General features: G+C 46.1%; 50 non-coding genes across 50 annotated transcripts; all 50 read right to left on the minus strand.

Moving 5' to 3' along the window:
- Nucleotides 1-135: 135 nt before the first annotated feature.
- LOC143463702 (U1 spliceosomal RNA) lies at nt 136-299 on the minus strand. The gene has a single exon (XR_013118454.1). It is a non-coding gene; the product is annotated as a U1 spliceosomal RNA (small nuclear RNA).
- Nucleotides 300-523: 224 nt separating this feature from the next.
- Nucleotides 524-687, minus strand: LOC143463682 (U1 spliceosomal RNA). Its single transcript, XR_013118436.1, has one exon. It is a non-coding gene; the product is annotated as a U1 spliceosomal RNA (small nuclear RNA).
- Nucleotides 688-912: 225 nt separating this feature from the next.
- Nucleotides 913-1,076, minus strand: LOC143463618 (U1 spliceosomal RNA). The gene has a single exon (XR_013118373.1). It is a non-coding gene; the product is annotated as a U1 spliceosomal RNA (small nuclear RNA).
- Nucleotides 1,077-1,301: 225 nt separating this feature from the next.
- On the minus strand, nt 1,302-1,465 carry LOC143463578 (U1 spliceosomal RNA). The gene has a single exon (XR_013118334.1). It is a non-coding gene; the product is annotated as a U1 spliceosomal RNA (small nuclear RNA).
- Nucleotides 1,466-1,690: 225 nt separating this feature from the next.
- LOC143463582 (U1 spliceosomal RNA) lies at nt 1,691-1,854 on the minus strand. The gene has a single exon (XR_013118338.1). It is a non-coding gene; the product is annotated as a U1 spliceosomal RNA (small nuclear RNA).
- Nucleotides 1,855-2,079: 225 nt separating this feature from the next.
- On the minus strand, nt 2,080-2,243 carry LOC143463579 (U1 spliceosomal RNA). Its single transcript, XR_013118335.1, has one exon. It is a non-coding gene; the product is annotated as a U1 spliceosomal RNA (small nuclear RNA).
- Nucleotides 2,244-2,467: 224 nt separating this feature from the next.
- Nucleotides 2,468-2,631, minus strand: LOC143463703 (U1 spliceosomal RNA). The gene has a single exon (XR_013118455.1). It is a non-coding gene; the product is annotated as a U1 spliceosomal RNA (small nuclear RNA).
- A 225-nt stretch (nt 2,632-2,856) lies between these two features.
- On the minus strand, nt 2,857-3,020 carry LOC143463654 (U1 spliceosomal RNA). Its single transcript, XR_013118408.1, has one exon. It is a non-coding gene; the product is annotated as a U1 spliceosomal RNA (small nuclear RNA).
- A 224-nt stretch (nt 3,021-3,244) lies between these two features.
- On the minus strand, nt 3,245-3,408 carry LOC143463645 (U1 spliceosomal RNA). Its single transcript, XR_013118400.1, has one exon. It is a non-coding gene; the product is annotated as a U1 spliceosomal RNA (small nuclear RNA).
- Nucleotides 3,409-3,633: 225 nt separating this feature from the next.
- On the minus strand, nt 3,634-3,797 carry LOC143463704 (U1 spliceosomal RNA). Its single transcript, XR_013118456.1, has one exon. It is a non-coding gene; the product is annotated as a U1 spliceosomal RNA (small nuclear RNA).
- A 224-nt stretch (nt 3,798-4,021) lies between these two features.
- Nucleotides 4,022-4,185, minus strand: LOC143463705 (U1 spliceosomal RNA). Its single transcript, XR_013118457.1, has one exon. It is a non-coding gene; the product is annotated as a U1 spliceosomal RNA (small nuclear RNA).
- A 225-nt stretch (nt 4,186-4,410) lies between these two features.
- On the minus strand, nt 4,411-4,574 carry LOC143463655 (U1 spliceosomal RNA). The gene has a single exon (XR_013118409.1). It is a non-coding gene; the product is annotated as a U1 spliceosomal RNA (small nuclear RNA).
- A 224-nt stretch (nt 4,575-4,798) lies between these two features.
- On the minus strand, nt 4,799-4,962 carry LOC143463706 (U1 spliceosomal RNA). Its single transcript, XR_013118458.1, has one exon. It is a non-coding gene; the product is annotated as a U1 spliceosomal RNA (small nuclear RNA).
- A 225-nt stretch (nt 4,963-5,187) lies between these two features.
- On the minus strand, nt 5,188-5,351 carry LOC143463656 (U1 spliceosomal RNA). The gene has a single exon (XR_013118411.1). It is a non-coding gene; the product is annotated as a U1 spliceosomal RNA (small nuclear RNA).
- Nucleotides 5,352-5,575: 224 nt separating this feature from the next.
- LOC143463580 (U1 spliceosomal RNA) lies at nt 5,576-5,739 on the minus strand. The gene has a single exon (XR_013118336.1). It is a non-coding gene; the product is annotated as a U1 spliceosomal RNA (small nuclear RNA).
- A 224-nt stretch (nt 5,740-5,963) lies between these two features.
- On the minus strand, nt 5,964-6,127 carry LOC143463684 (U1 spliceosomal RNA). Its single transcript, XR_013118438.1, has one exon. It is a non-coding gene; the product is annotated as a U1 spliceosomal RNA (small nuclear RNA).
- Nucleotides 6,128-6,351: 224 nt separating this feature from the next.
- LOC143463581 (U1 spliceosomal RNA) lies at nt 6,352-6,515 on the minus strand. Its single transcript, XR_013118337.1, has one exon. It is a non-coding gene; the product is annotated as a U1 spliceosomal RNA (small nuclear RNA).
- Nucleotides 6,516-6,740: 225 nt separating this feature from the next.
- LOC143463708 (U1 spliceosomal RNA) lies at nt 6,741-6,904 on the minus strand. Its single transcript, XR_013118459.1, has one exon. It is a non-coding gene; the product is annotated as a U1 spliceosomal RNA (small nuclear RNA).
- Nucleotides 6,905-7,129: 225 nt separating this feature from the next.
- Nucleotides 7,130-7,293, minus strand: LOC143463657 (U1 spliceosomal RNA). Its single transcript, XR_013118412.1, has one exon. It is a non-coding gene; the product is annotated as a U1 spliceosomal RNA (small nuclear RNA).
- A 224-nt stretch (nt 7,294-7,517) lies between these two features.
- LOC143463583 (U1 spliceosomal RNA) lies at nt 7,518-7,681 on the minus strand. Its single transcript, XR_013118339.1, has one exon. It is a non-coding gene; the product is annotated as a U1 spliceosomal RNA (small nuclear RNA).
- A 225-nt stretch (nt 7,682-7,906) lies between these two features.
- LOC143463709 (U1 spliceosomal RNA) lies at nt 7,907-8,070 on the minus strand. Its single transcript, XR_013118460.1, has one exon. It is a non-coding gene; the product is annotated as a U1 spliceosomal RNA (small nuclear RNA).
- A 225-nt stretch (nt 8,071-8,295) lies between these two features.
- Nucleotides 8,296-8,459, minus strand: LOC143463658 (U1 spliceosomal RNA). Its single transcript, XR_013118413.1, has one exon. It is a non-coding gene; the product is annotated as a U1 spliceosomal RNA (small nuclear RNA).
- Nucleotides 8,460-8,683: 224 nt separating this feature from the next.
- On the minus strand, nt 8,684-8,847 carry LOC143463584 (U1 spliceosomal RNA). Its single transcript, XR_013118340.1, has one exon. It is a non-coding gene; the product is annotated as a U1 spliceosomal RNA (small nuclear RNA).
- Nucleotides 8,848-9,072: 225 nt separating this feature from the next.
- On the minus strand, nt 9,073-9,236 carry LOC143463611 (U1 spliceosomal RNA). Its single transcript, XR_013118367.1, has one exon. It is a non-coding gene; the product is annotated as a U1 spliceosomal RNA (small nuclear RNA).
- A 225-nt stretch (nt 9,237-9,461) lies between these two features.
- LOC143463638 (U1 spliceosomal RNA) lies at nt 9,462-9,625 on the minus strand. Its single transcript, XR_013118393.1, has one exon. It is a non-coding gene; the product is annotated as a U1 spliceosomal RNA (small nuclear RNA).
- Nucleotides 9,626-9,850: 225 nt separating this feature from the next.
- LOC143463710 (U1 spliceosomal RNA) lies at nt 9,851-10,014 on the minus strand. The gene has a single exon (XR_013118461.1). It is a non-coding gene; the product is annotated as a U1 spliceosomal RNA (small nuclear RNA).
- A 224-nt stretch (nt 10,015-10,238) lies between these two features.
- Nucleotides 10,239-10,402, minus strand: LOC143463711 (U1 spliceosomal RNA). The gene has a single exon (XR_013118462.1). It is a non-coding gene; the product is annotated as a U1 spliceosomal RNA (small nuclear RNA).
- Nucleotides 10,403-10,627: 225 nt separating this feature from the next.
- On the minus strand, nt 10,628-10,791 carry LOC143463673 (U1 spliceosomal RNA). Its single transcript, XR_013118427.1, has one exon. It is a non-coding gene; the product is annotated as a U1 spliceosomal RNA (small nuclear RNA).
- A 224-nt stretch (nt 10,792-11,015) lies between these two features.
- Nucleotides 11,016-11,179, minus strand: LOC143463585 (U1 spliceosomal RNA). Its single transcript, XR_013118341.1, has one exon. It is a non-coding gene; the product is annotated as a U1 spliceosomal RNA (small nuclear RNA).
- A 224-nt stretch (nt 11,180-11,403) lies between these two features.
- LOC143463619 (U1 spliceosomal RNA) lies at nt 11,404-11,567 on the minus strand. Its single transcript, XR_013118375.1, has one exon. It is a non-coding gene; the product is annotated as a U1 spliceosomal RNA (small nuclear RNA).
- A 224-nt stretch (nt 11,568-11,791) lies between these two features.
- LOC143463713 (U1 spliceosomal RNA) lies at nt 11,792-11,955 on the minus strand. Its single transcript, XR_013118464.1, has one exon. It is a non-coding gene; the product is annotated as a U1 spliceosomal RNA (small nuclear RNA).
- A 225-nt stretch (nt 11,956-12,180) lies between these two features.
- On the minus strand, nt 12,181-12,339 carry LOC143463694 (U1 spliceosomal RNA). Its single transcript, XR_013118448.1, has one exon. It is a non-coding gene; the product is annotated as a U1 spliceosomal RNA (small nuclear RNA).
- A 71-nt stretch (nt 12,340-12,410) lies between these two features.
- On the minus strand, nt 12,411-12,574 carry LOC143463687 (U1 spliceosomal RNA). Its single transcript, XR_013118441.1, has one exon. It is a non-coding gene; the product is annotated as a U1 spliceosomal RNA (small nuclear RNA).
- Nucleotides 12,575-12,799: 225 nt separating this feature from the next.
- LOC143463723 (U1 spliceosomal RNA) lies at nt 12,800-12,963 on the minus strand. Its single transcript, XR_013118474.1, has one exon. It is a non-coding gene; the product is annotated as a U1 spliceosomal RNA (small nuclear RNA).
- A 224-nt stretch (nt 12,964-13,187) lies between these two features.
- On the minus strand, nt 13,188-13,351 carry LOC143463714 (U1 spliceosomal RNA). The gene has a single exon (XR_013118465.1). It is a non-coding gene; the product is annotated as a U1 spliceosomal RNA (small nuclear RNA).
- A 225-nt stretch (nt 13,352-13,576) lies between these two features.
- LOC143463659 (U1 spliceosomal RNA) lies at nt 13,577-13,740 on the minus strand. Its single transcript, XR_013118414.1, has one exon. It is a non-coding gene; the product is annotated as a U1 spliceosomal RNA (small nuclear RNA).
- Nucleotides 13,741-13,964: 224 nt separating this feature from the next.
- Nucleotides 13,965-14,128, minus strand: LOC143463586 (U1 spliceosomal RNA). Its single transcript, XR_013118342.1, has one exon. It is a non-coding gene; the product is annotated as a U1 spliceosomal RNA (small nuclear RNA).
- Nucleotides 14,129-14,353: 225 nt separating this feature from the next.
- On the minus strand, nt 14,354-14,517 carry LOC143463612 (U1 spliceosomal RNA). Its single transcript, XR_013118368.1, has one exon. It is a non-coding gene; the product is annotated as a U1 spliceosomal RNA (small nuclear RNA).
- Nucleotides 14,518-14,742: 225 nt separating this feature from the next.
- Nucleotides 14,743-14,906, minus strand: LOC143463676 (U1 spliceosomal RNA). Its single transcript, XR_013118430.1, has one exon. It is a non-coding gene; the product is annotated as a U1 spliceosomal RNA (small nuclear RNA).
- A 225-nt stretch (nt 14,907-15,131) lies between these two features.
- Nucleotides 15,132-15,295, minus strand: LOC143463715 (U1 spliceosomal RNA). The gene has a single exon (XR_013118466.1). It is a non-coding gene; the product is annotated as a U1 spliceosomal RNA (small nuclear RNA).
- A 225-nt stretch (nt 15,296-15,520) lies between these two features.
- On the minus strand, nt 15,521-15,684 carry LOC143463587 (U1 spliceosomal RNA). Its single transcript, XR_013118343.1, has one exon. It is a non-coding gene; the product is annotated as a U1 spliceosomal RNA (small nuclear RNA).
- Nucleotides 15,685-15,909: 225 nt separating this feature from the next.
- On the minus strand, nt 15,910-16,073 carry LOC143463588 (U1 spliceosomal RNA). Its single transcript, XR_013118344.1, has one exon. It is a non-coding gene; the product is annotated as a U1 spliceosomal RNA (small nuclear RNA).
- Nucleotides 16,074-16,298: 225 nt separating this feature from the next.
- On the minus strand, nt 16,299-16,462 carry LOC143463593 (U1 spliceosomal RNA). Its single transcript, XR_013118349.1, has one exon. It is a non-coding gene; the product is annotated as a U1 spliceosomal RNA (small nuclear RNA).
- Nucleotides 16,463-16,687: 225 nt separating this feature from the next.
- Nucleotides 16,688-16,851, minus strand: LOC143463689 (U1 spliceosomal RNA). The gene has a single exon (XR_013118443.1). It is a non-coding gene; the product is annotated as a U1 spliceosomal RNA (small nuclear RNA).
- A 225-nt stretch (nt 16,852-17,076) lies between these two features.
- On the minus strand, nt 17,077-17,240 carry LOC143463660 (U1 spliceosomal RNA). Its single transcript, XR_013118415.1, has one exon. It is a non-coding gene; the product is annotated as a U1 spliceosomal RNA (small nuclear RNA).
- A 224-nt stretch (nt 17,241-17,464) lies between these two features.
- Nucleotides 17,465-17,628, minus strand: LOC143463589 (U1 spliceosomal RNA). The gene has a single exon (XR_013118345.1). It is a non-coding gene; the product is annotated as a U1 spliceosomal RNA (small nuclear RNA).
- Nucleotides 17,629-17,853: 225 nt separating this feature from the next.
- LOC143463716 (U1 spliceosomal RNA) lies at nt 17,854-18,017 on the minus strand. Its single transcript, XR_013118467.1, has one exon. It is a non-coding gene; the product is annotated as a U1 spliceosomal RNA (small nuclear RNA).
- Nucleotides 18,018-18,242: 225 nt separating this feature from the next.
- LOC143463662 (U1 spliceosomal RNA) lies at nt 18,243-18,406 on the minus strand. The gene has a single exon (XR_013118416.1). It is a non-coding gene; the product is annotated as a U1 spliceosomal RNA (small nuclear RNA).
- Nucleotides 18,407-18,630: 224 nt separating this feature from the next.
- On the minus strand, nt 18,631-18,794 carry LOC143463590 (U1 spliceosomal RNA). Its single transcript, XR_013118346.1, has one exon. It is a non-coding gene; the product is annotated as a U1 spliceosomal RNA (small nuclear RNA).
- A 225-nt stretch (nt 18,795-19,019) lies between these two features.
- LOC143463614 (U1 spliceosomal RNA) lies at nt 19,020-19,183 on the minus strand. Its single transcript, XR_013118369.1, has one exon. It is a non-coding gene; the product is annotated as a U1 spliceosomal RNA (small nuclear RNA).
- Nucleotides 19,184-19,255: the final 72 nt, after the last annotated feature.

Raw genomic sequence — 19,255 nt, forward strand, 5'->3', positions numbered from 1 at the left:
TAACGAAATGCCAATAAGGGTAAGATGGAAAATGTTCGAGTTTCCGCAACCGGAGAGTAGGGAACAACACTTAATCTATCGACTTCGGGTCACGGCAAATGTGGAGTTACCGTTTCATCTTACTTTTTGAACAATCTGGGGAAAGCGCGAACGCAGTCCCCACTAACAGAAATTGTACGACCGAGTTACTCGCATTTGGAGTAATCGCAGGAGTCAGCCGACCCGATGTGCAATGGGCAGGCCTCGTCCTGAGCCCACCATCTTCATGATCATGGTGTAGACTCTCGTCAGGTAAGTATGCGTGACGAAACGGATAAACATGCTTTGATCTACAAATATTACCTCAATGTTGCCTTGATAGTTTTGTCGTTGACGTGACCCTGTTCGATTAACGAAATGCCAATAAGGGTAAGATAGAAATGTTCAAGTTTCCGCAACCGGAGAGTAGGGAACAACACTTAATCTATCGACTTCGGATCACGGTAAATGTCGAGTTATTGTTTCTTTGAACTTTTTGAACAATCTGGGGAAAGCGCGAACGCAGTCCCCATTAACAGAAATTGTACGACCGAGTTACTCGCATTTGGAGTAATCGCAGGAATCAGCCGACCCGATGTGCAATGGGCAGGCCTCGTCCTGAGCCCACCATCTTCATGATCATTGTGTAGACTCTCGTCAGGTAAGTATGCGTGACGAAACGGATAAACATGCTTGGATCTACAAATATTACCTCAATGTTGCCTTGATAGTTTTGTCGTTGACGTGACCCTGTTCCATTAACGAAATGCCAATAAGGGTAAGATGGAAAATGTTCGAGTTTCCGCAAGCGGAGAGTAGGGAACAACACTTAATCTATCGACTTCGGGTCACGGCAAATGTGGAGTTACTGTTTCAACTTACTTTTTGAACAATCTGGGGAAAGCGCGAACGCAGTCCCCACTAACAGAAATTGTACGACCGAGTTACTCGCATTTGGAGTAATCGCAGGAATCAGCCGACCCGATGTGCAATGGGCAGGCCTCGTCCTGAGCCCACCATCTTCATGATCATGGTGTAGACTCTCGTCAGGTAAGTATGCGTGACGAAACGGATAAACATGCTTTGATCTACAAATATTACCTCAATGTTGCCTTGATAGTTTTGTCGTTGACGTGACCCTGTTCGATTAACGAAATGCCAATAAGGGTAAGATGGAAAATGTTCGAGTTTCAGCAACCGGAGAGTAGGGAACAACACTTAATCTATCGACTTCGGGTCACGGTAAATCTCGAGTTATTGTTTCTTTGAACTTTTTGAACAATCTGGGGAAAGCGCGAACGCAGTCCCCACTAACAGAAATTGTACGACCGAGTTACTCGCATTTGGAGTAATCGCAGGAGTCAGCCGACCCGATGTGCAATGGACAGGCCTCGTCCTGAGCCCACCATCTTCATGATCATGGTGTAGACTCTCGTCAGGTAAGTATGCGTGACGAAACGGATAAACATGCTTTGATCCACAAATATTACCTCAATGTTGCCTTGATAGTTTTGTCGTTGACGTGACCCTGTTCGATTAACGAAATGCCAATAAGGGTAAGATGGAAAATGTTCGACTTTTCGCAACCGGAGAGTAGGGAACAACACTTAATCTATCGACTTCGGGTCACGGCAAATGTGGAGTTACCGTTTCATCTTACTTTTTGAACAATCTGGGGAAAGCGCGAACGCAGTCCCCACTAACAGAAATTGTACGACCGAGTTACTCGCATTTGGAGTAATCGCAGGAGTCAGCCCACCCGATGTGCAATGGGCAGGCCTCGCCCTGAGCCCACCATCTTCATGATCATGGTGTAGACTCTCGTCAGGTAAGTATGCGTGACGAAACGGATAAACATGCTTTGATCTACAAATATTACCTCAATGTTGCCTTGATAGTTTTGTCGTTGACGTGACCCTGTTCGATTAACGAAATGCCAATAAGGGTAAGATGGAAAATGTTCGAGTTTCCGCAACCGGAGAGTAGGGAACAACACTTAATCTATCGACTTCGGGTCACGGCAAATGTGGAGTTACCGTTTCATCTTACTTTTTGAACAATCTGGGGAAAGCGCGAACGCAGTCCCCACTAACAGAAATTGTACGACCGAGTTACTCGCATTTGGAGTAATCGCAGGAGTCAGCCGACCCGATGTGCAATGGACAGGCCTCGTCCTGAGCCCACCATCTTCATGATCATGGTGTAGACTCTCGTCAGGTAAGTATGCGTGACGAAACGGATAAACATGCTTTGATCTACAAATATTACCTCAATGTTGCCTTGATAGTTTTGTCGTTGACGTGACCCTGTTCGATTAACGAAATGCCAATAAGGGTAAGATGGAAATGTTCAAGTTTCCGCAACCGGAGAGTAGGGAACAACACTTAATCTATCGAATTCGGATCACGGTAAATGTCGAGTTATTGTTTCTTTGAACTTTTTGAACAATCTGGGGAAAGCGCGAACGCAGTCCCCACTAACAGAAATTGTACGACCGAGTTACTCGCATTTGGAGTAATCGCAGGAGTCAGCCGACCCGATGTGCAATGGGCAGGCCTCGTCCTGAGCCCACCATCTTCATGATCATGGTGTAGACTCTCGTCAGGTAAGTATGCGTGACGAAACGGATAAACATGCTTGGATCTACAAATATTACCTCAATGTTGCCTTGATAGTTTTGTCGTTGACGTGACCCTGTTCCATTAACGAAATGCCAATAAGGGTAAGATGGAAAATGTTCGAGTTTCCGCAAGCGGAGAGTAGGGAACAACACTTAATCTATCGACTTCGGGTCACGGCAAATGTGGAGTTACTGTTTCAACTTACTTTTTGAACAATCTGGGGAAAGCGCGAACGCAGTCCCCACTAACAGAAATTGTACGACCGAGTTACTCGCATTTGGAGTAATCGCAGGAATCAGCCGACCCGATGTGCAATGGGCAGGCCTCGTCCTGAGCCCACCATCTTCATGATCATTGTGTAGACTCTCGTCAGGTAAGTATGCGTGACGAAACGGATAAACATGCTTTGATCTACAAATATTACCTCAATGTTGCCTTGATAGTTTTGTCGTTGACGTGACCCTGTTCGATTAACGAAATGCCAATAAGGGCAAGATGGAAATGTTCGAGTTTCCGCAACCGGAGAGTAGGGAACAACACTTAATCTATCGACTTCGGGTGACGGCAAATGTGGAGTTACCGTTTCATCTTACTTTTTGAACAATCTGGGGAAAGCGCGAACGCAGTCCCCACTAACAGAAATTGTACGACCGAGTTACTCGCATTTGGAGTAATCGCAGGAGTCAGCCGACCAGATGTGCAATGGACAGGCCTCGTCCTGAGCCCACCATCTTCATGATCATGGTGTAGACTCTCGTCAGGTAAGTATGCGTGACGAAACGGATAAACATGCTTTGATCCACAAATATTACCTCAATGTTGCCTTGATAGTTTTGTCGTTGACGTGACCCTGTTCGATTAACGAAATGCCAATAAGGGTAAGATGGAAAATGTTCGACTTTTCGCAACCGGAGAGTAGGGAACAACACTTAATCTATCGACTTCGGGTCACGGCAAATGTGGAGTTACCGTTTCATCTTACTTTTTGAACAATCTGGGGAAAGCGCGAACGCAGTCCCCACTAACAGAAATTGTACGACCGAGTTACTCGCATTTGGAGTAATCGCAGGAGTCAGCCGACCCGATGTGCAATGGGCAGGCCTCGTCCTGAGCCCACCATCTTCATGATCATGGTGTAGACTCTCGTCAGGTAAGTATGCGTGACGAAACGGATAAACATGCTTTGATCTACAAATATTACCTCAATGTTGCCTTGATAGTTTTGTCGTTGACGTGACCCTGTTCGATTAACGAAATGCCAATAAGGGTAAGATGGAAATGTTCAAGTTTCCGCAACCGGAGAGTAGGGAACAACACTTAATCTATCGAATTCGGATCACGGTAAATGTCGAGTTATTGTTTCTTTGAACTTTTTGAACAATCTGGGGAAAGCGCGAACGCAGTCCCCACTAACAGAAATTGTACGACCGAGTTACTCGCATTTGGAGTAATCGCAGGAGTCAGCCGACCCGATGTGCAATGGGCAGGCCTCGTCCTGAGCCCACCATCTTCATGATCATGGTGTAGACTCTCGTCAGGTAAGTATGCGTGACGAAACGGATAAACATGCTTGGATCTACAAATATTACCTCAATGTTGCCTTGATAGTTTTGTCGTTGACGTGACCCTGTTCCATTAACGAAATGCCAATAAGGGTAAGATGGAAAATGTTCGAGTTTCCGCAAGCGGAGAGTAGGGAACAACACTTAATCTATCGACTTCGGGTCACGGCAAATGTGGAGTTACTGTTTCAACTTACTTTTTGAACAATCTGGGGAAAGCGCGAACGCAGTCCCCACTAACAGAAATTGTACGACCGAGTTACTCGCATTTGGAGTAATCGCAGGAATCAGCCGACCCGATGTGCAATGGGCAGGCCTCGTCCTGAGCCCACCATCTTCATGATCATTGTGTAGACTCTCGTCAGGTAAGTATGCGTGACGAAACGGATAAACATGCTTTGATCTACAAATATTACCTCAATGTTGCCTTGATAGTTTTGTCGTTGACGTGACCCTGTTCGATTAACGAAATGCCAATAAAGGCAAGATGGAAATGTTCGAGTTTCCGCAACCGGAGAGTAGGGAACAACACTTAATCTATCGACTTCGGGTGACGGCAAATGTGGAGTTACCGTTTCATCTTACTTTTTGAACAATCTGGGGAAAGCGCGAACGCAGTCCCCACTAACAGAAATTGTACGACCGAGTTACTCGCATTTGGAGTAATCGCAGGAGTCAGCCGACCCGATGTGCAATGGGCAGGCCTCGTCCTGAGCCCACCATCTTCATGATCATGGTGTAGACTCTCGTCAGGTAAGTATGCGTGACGAAACGGATAAACATGCTTGGATCTACAAATATTACCTCAATGTTGCCTTGATAGTTTTGTCGTTGACGTGACCCTGTTCCATTAACGAAATGCCAATAAGGGTAAGATGGAAAATGTTCGAGTTTCCGCAAGCGGAGAGTAGGGAACAACACTTAATCTATCGACTTCGGGTCACGGCAAATGTGGAGTTACTGTTTCAACTTACTTTTTGAACAATCTGGGGAAAGCGCGAACGCAGTCCCCACTAACAGAAATTGTACGACCGAGTTACTCGCATTTGGAGTAATCGCAGGAATCAGCCGACCCGATGTGCAATGGGCAGGCCTCGTCCTGAGCCCACCATCTTCATGATCATTGTGTAGACTCTCGTCAGGTAAGTATGCGTGACGAAACGGATAAACATGCTTTGATCTACAAATATTACCTCAATGTTGCCTTGATAGTTTTGTCGTTGACGTGACCCTGTTCGATTAACGAAATGCCAATAAGGGCAAGATGGAAATGTTCGAGTTTCCGCAACCGGAGAGTAGGGAACAACACTTAATCTATCGACTTCGGGTGACGGCAAATGTGGAGTTACCGTTTCATCTTACTTTTTGAACAATCTGGGGAAAGCGCGAACGCAGTCCCCACTAACAGAAATTGTACGACCGAGTTACTCGCATTTGGAGTAATCGCAGGAGTCAGCCGACCCGATGTGCAATGGACAGGCCTCGTCCTGAGCCCACCATCTTCATGATCATGGTGTAGACTCTCGTCAGGTAAGTATGCGTGACGAAACGGATAAACATGCTTTGATCCACAAATATTACCTCAATGTTGCCTTGATAGTTTTGTCGTTGACGTGACCCTGTTCGATTAACGAAATGCCAATAAGGGTAAGATGGAAATGTTCAAGTTTCCGCAACCGGAGAGTAGGGAACAACACTTAATCTATCGAATTCGGATCACGGTAAATGTCGAGTTATTGTTTCTTTGAACTTTTTGAACAATCTGGGGAAAGCGCGAACGCAGTCCCCACTAACAGAAATCGTACGACCGAGTTACTCGCATTTGGAGTAATCGCAGGAATCAGCCGACCCGATGTGCAATGGGCAGGCCTCGTCCTGAGCCCACCATCTTCATGATCATTGTGTAGACTCTCGTCAGGTAAGTATGCGTGACGAAACGGATAAACATGCTTTGATCTACAAATATTACCTCAATGTTGCCTTGATAGTTTTGTCGTTGACGTGACCCTGTTCGATTAACGAAATGCCAATAAGGGCAAGATGGAAATGTTCGAGTTTCCGCAACCGGAGAGTAGGGAACAACACTTAATCTATCGACTTCGGGTGACGGCAAATGTGGAGTTACCGTTTCATCTTACTTTTTGAACAATCTGGGGAAAGCGCGAACGCAGTCCCCACTAACAGAAATTGTACGACCGAGTTACTCGCATTTGGAGTAATCGCAGGAGTCAGCCGACCCGATGTGCAATGGACAGGCCTCGTCCTGAGCCCACCATCTTCATGATCATGGTGTAGACTCTCGTCAGGTAAGTATGCGTGACGAAACGGATAAACATGCTTTGATCCACAAATATTACCTCAATGTTGCCTTGATAGTTTTGTCGTTGACGTGACCCTGTTCGATTAACGAAATGCCAATAAGGGTAAGATGGAAAATGTTCGACTTTTCGCAACCGGAGAGTAGGGAACAACACTTAATCTATCGACTTCGGGTCACGGCAAATGTGGAGTTACCGTTTCATCTTACTTTTTGAACAATCTGGGGAAAGCGCGAACGCAGTCCCCACTAACAGAAATTGTACGACCGAGTTACTCGCATTTGGAGTAATCGCAGGAGTCAGCCGACCCGATGTGCAATGGGCAGGCCTCGTCCTGAGCCCACCATCTTCATGATCATGGTGTAGACTCTCGTCAGGTAAGTATGCGTGACGAAACGGATAAACATGCTTGGATCTACAAATATTACCTCAATGTTGCCTTGATAGTTTTGTCGTTGACGTGACCCTGTTCCATTAACGAAATGCCAATAAGGGTAAGATGGAAAATGTTCGAGTTTCCGCAAGCGGAGAGTAGGGAACAACACTTAATCTATCGACTTCGGGTCACGGCAAATGTGGAGTTACTGTTTCAACTTACTTTTTGAACAATCTGGGGAAAGCGCGAACGCAGTCCCCACTAACAGAAATTGTACGACCGAGTTACTCGCATTTGGAGTAATCGCAGGAATCAGCCGACCCGATGTGCAATGGGCAGGCCTCGTCCTGAGCCCACCATCTTCATGATCATTGTGTAGACTCTCGTCAGGTAAGTATGCGTGACGAAACGGATAAACATGCTTTGATCTACAAATATTACCTCAATGTTGCCTTGATAGTTTTGTCGTTGACGTGACCCTGTTCGATTAACGAAATGCCAATAAGGGCAAGATGGAAATGTTCGAGTTTCCGCAACCGGAGAGTAGGGAACAACACTTAATCTAACGACTTCGGGTGACGGCAAATGTGGAGTTACCGTTTCATCTTACTTTTTGAACAATCTGGGGAAAGCGCGAACGCAGTCCCCACTAACAGAAATTGTACGACCGAGTTACTCGCATTTGGAGTAATCGCAGGAGTCAGCCGACCCGATGTGCAATGGACAGGCCTCGTCCTGAGCCCACCATCTTCATGATCATGGTGTAGACTCTCGTCAGGTAAGTATGCGTGACGAAACGGATAAACATGCTTTGATCTACAAATATTACCTCAATGTTGCCTTGATAGTTTTGTCGTTGACGTGACCCTGTTCGATTAACGAAATGCCAATAAGGGTAAGATGGAAAATGTTCGAGTTTCCGCAACCGGAGAGTAGGGAACAACACTTAATCTATCGACTTCGGGTCACGGTAAATGTGGAGTTACCGTTTCATCTTACTTTTTGAACAATCTGGGGAAAGCGCGAACGCAGTCCCCACTAACAGAAATTGTACGACCGAGTTACTCGCATTTGGAGTAATCGCAGGAGTCAGCCGACCCGATGTGCAATGGGCAGGCCTCGTCCTGAGCCCACCATCTTCATGATCATGGTGTAGACTCTCGTCAGGTAAGTATGCGTGACGAAACGGATAAACATGCTTTGATCTACAAATATTACCTCAATGTTGCCTTGATAGTTTTGTCGTTGACGTGACGCTGTTCGATTAACGAAATGCCAATAAGGGTAAGATGGAAAATGTTCGACTTTTCGCAACCGGAGAGTAGGGAACAACACTTAATCTATCGACTTCGGGTCACGGCAAATGTGGAGTTACTGTTTCAACTTACTTTTTGAACAATCTGGGGAAAGCGCGAACGCAGTCCCCACTAACAGAAATTGTACGACCGAGTTACTCGCATTTGGAGTAATCGCAGGAATCAGCCGACCCGATGTGCAATGGGCAGGCCTCGTCCTGAGCCCACCATCTTCATGATCATTGTGTAGACTCTCGTCAGGTAAGTATGCGTGACGAAACGGATAAACATGCTTTGATCTACAAATATTACCTCAATGTTGCCTTGATAGTTTTGTCGTTGACGTGACCCTGTTCGATTAACGAAATGCCAATAAGGGCAAGATGGAAATGTTCGAGTTTCCGCAACCGGAGAGTAGGGAACAACACTTAATCTATCGACTTCGGGTGACGGCAAATGTGGAGTTACCGTTTCATCTTACTTTTTGAACAATCTGGGGAAAGCGCGAACGCAGTCCCCACTAACAGAAATTGTACGACCGAGTTACTCGCATTTGGAGTAATCGCAGGAGTCAGCCGACCCGATGTGCAATGGACAGGCCTCGTCCTGAGCCCACCATCTTCATGATCATGGTGTAGACTCTCGTCAGGTAAGTATGCGTGACGAAACGGATAAACATGCTTTGATCCACAAATATTACCTCAATGTTGCCTTGATAGTTTTGTCGTTGACGTGACCCTGTTCGATTAACGAAATGCCAATAAGGGTAAGATGGAAAATGTTCGACTTTTCGCAACCGGAGAGTAGGGAACAACACTTAATCTATCGACTTCGGGTCACGGCAAATGTGGAGTTACCGTTTCATCTTACTTTTTGAACAATCTGGGGAAAGCGCGAACGCAGTCCCCACTAACAGAAATTGTACGACCGAGTTACTCGCATTTGGAGTAATCGCTGGAGTCAGCCCACCCGATGTGCAATGGGCAGGCCTCGCCCTGAGCCCACCATCTTCATGATCATGGTGTAGACTCTCGTCAGGTAAGTATGCGTGACGAAACGGATAAACATGCTTTGATCTACAAATATTACCTCAATGTTGCCTTGATAGTTTTGTCGTTGACGTGACCCTGTTCGATTAACGAAATGCCAATAAGGGTAAGATGGAAAATGTTCGAGTTTCAGCAACCGAAGAGTAGGGAACAACACTTAATCTATCGACTTCGGGTCACGGCAAATGTGGAGTTACTGTTTCATCTTACTTTTTGAACAATCTGGGGAAAGCGCGAACGCAGTCCCCACTAACAGAAAATGTACGACCGAGTTACTCGCATTTGGAGTAATCGCAGGAGTCAGCCGACCCGATGTGCAATGGGCAGGCCTCGTCCTGAGCCCACCATCTTCATGATCATGGTGTAGACTCTCGTCAGGTAAGTATGCGTGACGAAACGGATAAACATGCTTTGATCTACAAATATTACCTCAATGTTGCCTTGATAGTTTTGTCGTTGACGTGACCCTGTTCGATTAACGAAATGCCAATAAGGGTAAGATGGAAAATGTTCGAGTTTCCGCAACCGGAGAGTAGGGAACAACACTTAATCTATCGACTTCGGGTCACGGTAAATGTGGAGTTACCGTTTCATCTTACTTTTTGAACAATCTGGGGAAAGCGCGAACGCAGTCCCCACTAACAGAAATTGTACGACCGAGTTACTCGCATTTGGAGTAATCGCAGGAGTCAGCCGACCCGATGTGCAATGGGCAGGCCTCGTCCTGAGCCCACCATCTTCATGATCATGGTGTAGACTCTCGTCAGGTAAGTATGCGTGACGAAACGGATAAACATGCTTTGATCTACAAATATTACCTCAATGTTGCCTTGATAGTTTTGTCGTTGACGTGACCCTGTTCGATTAACGAAATGCCAATAAGGGTAAGATGGAAATGTTCAAGTTTCCGCAACCGGAGAGTAGGGAACAACACTTAATCTATCGAATTCGGATCACGGTAAATGTCGAGTTATTGTTTCTTTGAACTTTTTGAACAATCTGGGGAAAGCGCGAACGCAGTCCCCACTAACAGAAATTGTACGACCGAGTTACTCGCATTTGGAGTAATCGCAGGAGTCAGCCGACCCGATGTGCAATGGGCAGGCCTCGTCCTGAGCCCACCATCTTCATGATCATGGTGTAGACTCTCGTCAGGTAAGTATGCGTGACGAAACGGATAAACATGCTTGGATCTACAAATATTACCTCAATGTTGCCTTGATAGTTTTGTCGTTGACGTGACCCTGTTCCATTAACGAAATGCCAATAAGGGTAAGATGGAAAATGTTCGAGTTTCCGCAAGCGGAGAGTAGGGAACAACACTTAATCTATCGACTTCGGGTCACGGCAAATGTGGAGTTACTGTTTCAACTTACTTTTTGAACAATCTGGGGAAAGCGCGAACGCAGTCCCCACTAACAGAAATTGTACGACCGAGTTACTCGCATTTGGAGTAATCGCAGGAATCAGCCGACCCGATGTGCAATGGGCAGGCCTCGTCCTGAGCCCACCATCTTCATGATCATTGTGTAGACTCTCGTCAGGTAAGTTTGCGTGACGAAACGGATAAACATGCTTTGATCTACAAATATTACCTCAATGTTGCCTTGATAGTTTTGTCGTTGACGTGACCCTGTTCGATTAACGAAATGCCAATAAGGGCAAGATGGAAATGTTCGAGTTTCCGCAACCGGAGAGTAGGGAACAACACTTAATCTATCGACTTCGGGTGACGGCAAATGTGGAGTTACCGTTTCATCTTACTTTTTGAACAATCTGGGGAAAGCGCGAACGCAGTCCCCACTAACAGAAATTGTACGACCGAGTTACTCGCATTTGGAGTAATCGCAGGAGTCAGCCGACCCGATGTGCAATGGACAGGCCTCGTCCTGAGCCCACCATCTTCATGATCATGGTGTAGACTCTCGTCAGGTAAGTATGCGTGACGAAACGGATAAACATGCTTTGATCCACAAATATTACCTCAATGTTGCCTTGATAGTTTTGTCGTTGACGTGACCCTGTTCGATTAACGAAATGCCAATAAGGGTAAGATGGAAATGTTCAAGTTTCCGCAACCGGAGAGTAGGGAACAACACCTAATCTATCGAATTCGGATCACGGTAAATGTCGAGTTATTGTTTCTTTGAACTTTTTGAACAATCTGGGGAAAGCGCGAACGCAGTCCCCACTAACAGAAATTGTACGACCGAGTTACTCGCATTTGGAGTAATCGCAGGAATCAGCCGACCCGATGTGCAATGGGCAGGCCTCGTCCTGAGCCCACCATCTTCATGATCATGGTGTAGACTCTCGTCAGGTAAGTATGCGTGACGAAACGGATAAACATGCTTTGATCTACAAATATTACCTCAATGTTGCCTTGATAGTTTTGTCGTTGACGTGACCCTGTTCGATTAACGAAATGCCAATAAGGGCAAGATGGAAATGTTCGAGTTTCCGCAACCGGAGAGTAGGGAACAACACTTAATCTATCGACTTCGGGTGACGGCAAATGTGGAGTTACCGTTTCATCTTACTTTTTGAACAATCTGGGGAAAGCGCGAACGCAGTCCCCACTAACAGAAATTGTACGACCGAGTTACTCGCATTTGGAGTAATCGCAGGAGTCAGCCGACCCGATGTGCAATGGGCAGGCCTCGTCCTGAGCCCACCATCTTCATGATCATGGTGTAGACTCTCGTCAGGTAAGTATGCGTGACGAAACGGATAAACATGCTTGGATCTACAAATATTACCTCAATGTTGCCTTGATAGTTTTGTCGTTGACGTGACCCTGTTCCATTAACGAAATGCCAATAAGGGTAAGATGGAAAATGTTCGAGTTTCCGCAAGCGGAGAGTAGGGAACAACACTTAATCTATCGACTTCGGGTCACGGCAAATGTGGAGTTACTGTTTCAACTTACTTTTTGAACAATCTGGGGAAAGCGCGAACGCAGTCCCCACTAACAGAAATTGTACGACCGAGTTACTCGCATTTGGAGTAATCGCAGGAATCAGCCGACCCGATGTGCAATGGGCAGGCCTCGTCCTGAGCCCACCATCTTCATGAGTTTCAGCAACCGAAGAGTAGGGAACAACACTTAATCTATCGACTTCGGGTCACGGCAAATGTGGAGTTACTGTTTCATCTTACTTTTTGAACAATCTGGGGAAAGCGCGAACGCAGTCCCCACTAACAGAAAATGTACGACCGAGTTACTCGCATTTGGAGTAATCGCAGGAGTCAGCCGACCAGATGTGCAATGGGCAGGCCTCGTCCTGATCCCACCATCTTCATGATCATGGTGTAGACTCTCGTCAGGTAAGTATGCGTGACGAAACGGATAAACATGCTTTGATCTACAAATATTACCTCAATGTTGCCTTGATAGTTTTGTCGTTGACGTGACCCTGTTCGATTAACGAAATGCCAATAAGGGTAAGATGGAAAATGTTCGAGTTTCCGAAACCGGAGAGTAGGGAACAACACTTAATCTATCGACTTCGGGTCACGGTAAATGTGGAGTTACCGTTTCATCTTACTTTTTGAACAATCTGGGGAAAGCGCGAACGCAGTCCCCACTAACAGAAATTGTACGACCGAGTTACTCGCATTTGGAGTAATCGCAGGAGTCAGCCCACCCGATGTGCAATGGGCAGGCCTCGTCCTGAGCCCACCATCTTCATGATCATGGTGTAGACTCTCGTCAGGTAAGTATGCGTGACGAAACGGATAAACATGCTTTGATCTACAAATATTACCTCAATGTTGCCTTGATAGTTTTGTCGTTGACGTGACCCTGTTCGATTAACGAAATGCCAATAAGGGTAAGATGGAAATGTTCAAGTTTCCGCAACCGGAGAGTAGGGAACAACACTTAATCTATCGAATTCGGATCACGGTAAATGTCGAGTTATTGTTTCTTTGAACTTTTTGAACAATCTGGGGAAAGCGCGAACGCAGTCCCCACTAACAGAAATTGTACGACCGAGTTACTCGCATTTGGAGTAATCGCAGGAGTCAGCCGACCCGATGTGCAATGGGCAGGCCTCGTCCTGAGCCCACCATCTTCATGATCATGGTGTAGACTCTCGTCAGGTAAGTATGCGTGACGAAACGGATAAACATGCTTGGATCTACAAATATTACCTCAATGTTGCCTTGATAGTTTTGTCGTTGACGTGACCCTGTTCCATTAACGAAATGCCAATAAGGGTAAGATGGAAAATGTTCGAGTTTCCGCAAGCGGAGAGTAGGGAACAACACTTAATCTATCGACTTCGGGTCACGGCAAATGTGGAGTTACTGTTTCAACTTACTTTTTGAACAATCTGGGGAAAGCGCGAACGCAGTCCCCACTAACAGAAATTGTACGACCGAGTTACTCGCATTTGGAGTAATCGCAGGAATCAGCCGACCCGATGTGCAATGGGCAGGCCTCGTCCTGAGCCCACCATCTTCATGATCATTGTGTAGACTCTCGTCAGGTAAGTATGCGTGACGAAACGGATAAACATGCTTTGATCTACAAATATTACCTCAATGTTGCCTTGATAGTTTTGTCGTTGACGTGACCCTGTTCGATTAACGAAATGCCAATAAGGGCAAGATGGAAATGTTCGAGTTTCCGCAACCGGAGAGTAGGGAACAACACTTAATCTATCGACTTCGGGTGACGGCAAATGTGGAGTTACCGTTTCATCTTACTTTTTGAACAATCTGGGGAAAGCGCGAACGCAGTCCCCACTAACAGAAATTGTACGACCGAGTTACTCGCATTTGGAGTAATCGCAGGAGTCAGCCGACCCGATGTGCAATGGACAGGCCTCGTCCTGAGCCCACCATCTTCATGATCATGGTGTAGACTCTCGTCAGGTAAGTATGCGTGACGAAACGGATAAACATGCTTTGATCCACAAATATTACCTCAATGTTGCCTTGATAGTTTTGTCGTTGACGTGACCCTGTTCGATTAACGAAATGCCAATAAGGGTAAGATGGAAAATGTTCGACTTTTCGCAACCGGAGAGTAGGGAACAACACTTAATCTATCGACTTCGGGTCACGGCAAATGTGGAGTTACCGTTTCATCTTACTTTTTGAACAATCTGGGGAAAGCGCGAACGCAGTCCCCACTAACAGAAATTGTACGACCGAGTTACTCGCATTTGGAGTAATCGCTGGAGTCAGCCCACCCGATGTGCAATGGGCAGGCCTCGCCCTGAGCCCACCATCTTCATGATCATGGTGTAGACTCTCGTCAGGTAAGTATGCGTGACGAAACGGATAAACATGCTTTGATCTACAAATATTACCTCAATGTTGCCTTGATAGTTTTGTCGTTGACGTGACCCTGTTCGATTAACGAAATGCCAATAAGGGTAAGATGGAAAATGTTCGAGTTTCAGCAACCGAAGAGTAGGGAACAACACTTAATCTATCGACTTCGGGTCACGGCAAATGTGGAGTTACTGTTTCATCTTACTTTTTGAACAATCTGGGGAAAGCGCGAACGCAGTCCCCACTAACAGAAAATGTACGACCGAGTTACTCGCATTTGGAGTAATCGCAGGAGTCAGCCGACCAGATGTGCAATGGGCAGGCCTCGTCCTGAGCCCACCATCTTCATGATCATGGTGTAGACTCTCGTCAGGTAAGTATGCGTGACGAAACGGATAAACATGCTTGGATCTACAAATATTACCTCAATGTTGCCTTGATAGTTTTGTCGTTGACGTGACCCTGTTCGATTAACGAAATGCCAATAAGGGTAAGATGGAAAATGTTCGAGTTTCCGCAACCGGAGAGTAGGGAACAACACTTAATCTATCGACTTCGGGTCACGGTAAATGTGGAGTTACCGTTTCATCTTACTTTTTGAACAATCTGGGGAAAGCGCGAACGCAGTCCCCACTAACAGAAATTGTACGACCGAGTTACTCGCATTTGGAGTAATCGCAGGAGTCAGCCGACCCGATGTGCAATGGGCAGGCCTCGTCCTGAGCCCACCATCTTCATGATCATGGTGTAGACTCTCGTCAGGTAAGTATGCGTGACGAAACGGATAAACATGCTTTGATCTACAAATATTACCTCAATGTTGCCTTGATAGTTTTGTCGTTGACGTGACCCTGTTCGATTAACCAAATGCCAATAAGGGTAAGATGGAAAATGTTCGAGTTTCAGCAACCGGAGAGTAGGGAACAACACTTAATCTATCGACTTCGGGTCACGGTAAATCTCGAGTTATTGTTTCTTTGAACTTTTTGAACAATCTGGGGAAAGCGCGAACGCAGTCCCCACTAACAGAAATTGTACGACCGAGTTACTCGCATTTGGAGTAATCGCAGGAGTCAGCCGACCCGATGTGCAATGGACAGGCCTCGTCCTGAGCCCACCATCTTCATGATCATGGTGTAGACTCTCGTCAGGTAAGTATGCGTGACGAAACGGATAAACATGCTTTGATCCACAAATATTACCTCAATGTTGCCTTGATAGTTTTGTCGTTGACGTGACCCTGTTCGATTAACGAAATGCCAATAAGGGTAAGATGGAAAATGTTCGACTTTTCGCAACCGGAGAGTAGGGAACAACACTTAATCTATCGACTTCGGGTCACGGCAAATGTGGAGTTACCGTTTCATCTTACTTTTTGAACAATCTGGGGAAAGCGCGAACGCAGTCCCCACTAACAGAAATTGTACGACCGAGTTACTCGCATTTGGAGTAATCGCAGGAGTCAGCCGACCCGATGTGCAATGGACAGGCCTCGTCCTGAGCCCACCATCTTCATGATCATGGTGTAGACTCTCGTCAGGTAAGTATGCGTGACGAAACGGATAAACATGCTTTGATCCACAAATATTACCTCAATGTTGCCTTGATAGTTTTGTCGTTGACGTGACCCTGTTCGATTAACGAAATGCCAATAAGGGTAAGATGGAAAATGTTCGACTTTTCGCAACCGGAGAGTAGGGAACAACACTTAATCTATCGACTTCGGGTCACGGCAAATGTGGAGTTACCGTTTCATCTTACTTTTTGAACAATCTGGGGAAAGCGCGAACGCAGTCCCCACTAACAGAAATTGTACGACCGAGTTACTCGCATTTGGAGTAATCGCAGGAGTCAGCCCACCCGATGTGCAATGGGCAGGCCTCGCCCTGAGCCCACCATCTTCATGATCATGGTGTAGACTCTCGTCAGGTAAGTATGCGTGACGAAACGGATAAACATGCTTTGATCTACAAATATTACCTCAATGTTGCCTTGATAGTTTTGTCGTTGACGTGACCCTGTTCGATTAACGAAATGCCAATAAGGGTAAGATGGAAAATGTTCGAGTTTCAGCAACCGAAGAGTAGGGAACAACACTTAATCTATCGACTTCGGGTCACGGCAAATGTGGAGTTACTGTTTCATCTTACTTTTTGAACAATCTGGGGAAAGCGCGAACGCAGTCTCCACTAACAGAAAATGTATGACCGAGTTACTCGCATTTGGAGTAATCGCAGGAGTCAGCCGACCAGATGTGCAATGGGCAGGCCTCGTCCTGAGCCCACCATCTTCATGATCATGGTGTAGACTCTCGTCAGGTAAGTATGCGTGACGAAACGGATAAACATGCTTTGATCTACAAATATTACCTCAATGTTGCCTTGATAGTTTTGTCGTTGACGTGACCCTGTTCGATTAACGAAATGCCAATAAGGGTAAGATGGAAAATGTTCGAGTTTCCGAAACCGGAGAGTAGGGAACAACACTTAATCTATCGACTTCGGGTCACGGTAAATGTGGAGTTACCGTTTCATCTTACTTTTTGAACAATCTGGGGAAAGCGCGAACGCAGTCCCCACTAACAGAAATTGTACGACCGAGTTACTCGCATTTGGAGTAATCGCAGGAATCAGCCGACCCGATGTGCAATGGGCAGGCCTCGTCCTGAGCCCACCATCTTCATGATCATTGTGTAGACTCTCGTCAGGTAAGTATGCGTGACGAAACGGATAAACATGCTTTGATCTACAAATATTACCTCAATGTTGCCTTGATAGTTTTGTCGTTGACGTGACCCTGTTCGATTAACGAAATGCCAATAAGGGCAAGATGGAAATGTTCGAGTTTCCGCAACCGGAGAGTAGGGAACAACACTTAATCTAACGACTTCGGGTGACGGCAAATGTGGAGTTACCGTTTCATCTTACTTTTTGAACAATCTGGGGAAAGCGCGAACGCAGTCCCCACTAACAGAAATTGTACGACCGAGTTACTCGCATTTGGAGTAATCGCAGGAGTCAGCCGACCCGATGTGCAATGGACAGGCCTCGTCCTGAGCCCACCATCTTCATGATCATGGTGTAGACTCTCGTCAGGTAAGTATGCGTGACGAAACGGATAAACATGCTTTGATCTACAAATATTACCTCAATGTTGCCTTGATAGTTTTGTCGTTGACGTGACCCTGTTCGATTAACGAAATGCCAATAAGGGTAAGATGGAAAATGTTCGAGTTTCCGCAACCGGAGAGTAGGGAACAACACTTAATCTATCGACTTCGGGTCACGGTAAATGTGGAGTTACCGTTTCATCTTACTTTTTGAACAATCTGGGGAAAGCGCGAACGCAGTCCCCACTAACAGAAATTGTACGACCGAGTTACTCGCATTTGGAGTAATCGCAGGAGTCAGCCGACCCGATGTGCAATGGGCAGGCCTCGTCCTGAGCCCACCATCTTCATGATCATGGTGTAGACTCTCGTCAGGTAAGTATGCGTGACGAAACGGATAAACATGCTTTGATCTACAAATATTACCTCAATGTTGCCTTGATAGTTTTGTCGTTGACGTGACCCTGTTCGATTAACGAAATGCCAATAAGGGTAAGATGGAAAATGTTCGACTTTTCGCAACCGGAGAGTAGGGAACAACACTTAATCTATCGACTTCGGGTCACGGCAAATGTGGAGTTACTGTTTCAACTTACTTTTTGAACAATCTGGGGAAAGCGCGAACGCAGTCCCCACTAACAGAAATTGTACGACCGAGTTACTCGCATTTGGAGTAATCGCAGGAATCAGCCGACCCGATGTGCAATGGGCAGGCCTCGTCCTGAGCCCACCATCTTCATGATCATTGTGTAGACTCTCGTCAGGTAAGTATGCGTGACGAAACGGATAAACATGCTTTGATCTACAAATATTACCTCAATGTTGCCTTGATAGTTTTGTCGTTGACGTGACCCTGTTCGATTAACGAAATGCCAATAAGGGCAAGATGGAAATGTTCGAGTTTCCGCAACCGGAGAGTAGGGAACAACACTTAATCTATCGACTTCGGGTGACGGCAAATGTGGAGTTACCGTTTCATCTTACTTTTTGAACAATCTGGGGAAAGCGCGAACGCAGTCCCCACTAACAGAAATTGTACGACCGAGTTACTCGCATTTGGAGTAATCGCAGGAGTCAGCCGACCCGATGTGCAATGGACAGGCCTCGTCCTGAGCCCACCATCTTCATGATCATGGTGTAGACTCTCGTCAGGTAAGTATGCGTGACGAAACGGATAAACATGCTTTGATCCACAAATATTACCTCAATGTTGCCTTGATAGTTTTGTCGTTGACGTGACCCTGTTCGATTAACGAAATGCCAATAAGGGTAAGATGGAAAATGTTCGACTTTTCGCAACCGGAGAGTAGGGAACAACACTTAATCTATCGACTTCGGGTCACGGCAAATGTGGAGTTACCGTTTCATCTTACTTTTTGAACAATCTGGGGAAAGCGCGAACGCAGTCCCCACTAACAGAAATTGTACGACCGAGTTACTCGCATTTGGAGTAATCGCTGGAGTCAGCCCACCCGATGTGCAATGGGCAGGCCTCGCCCTGAGCCCACCATCTTCATGATCATGGTGTAGACTCTCGTCAGGTAAGTATGCGTGACGAAACGGATAAACATGCTTTGATCTACAAATATTACCTCAATGTTGCCTTGATAGTTTTGTCGTT

Source organism: Clavelina lepadiformis, chromosome 6 (assembly GCF_947623445.1).
Source record: "Clavelina lepadiformis chromosome 6, kaClaLepa1.1, whole genome shotgun sequence".
NCBI classification, from domain to species: domain Eukaryota; kingdom Metazoa; phylum Chordata; class Ascidiacea; order Aplousobranchia; family Clavelinidae; genus Clavelina; species Clavelina lepadiformis.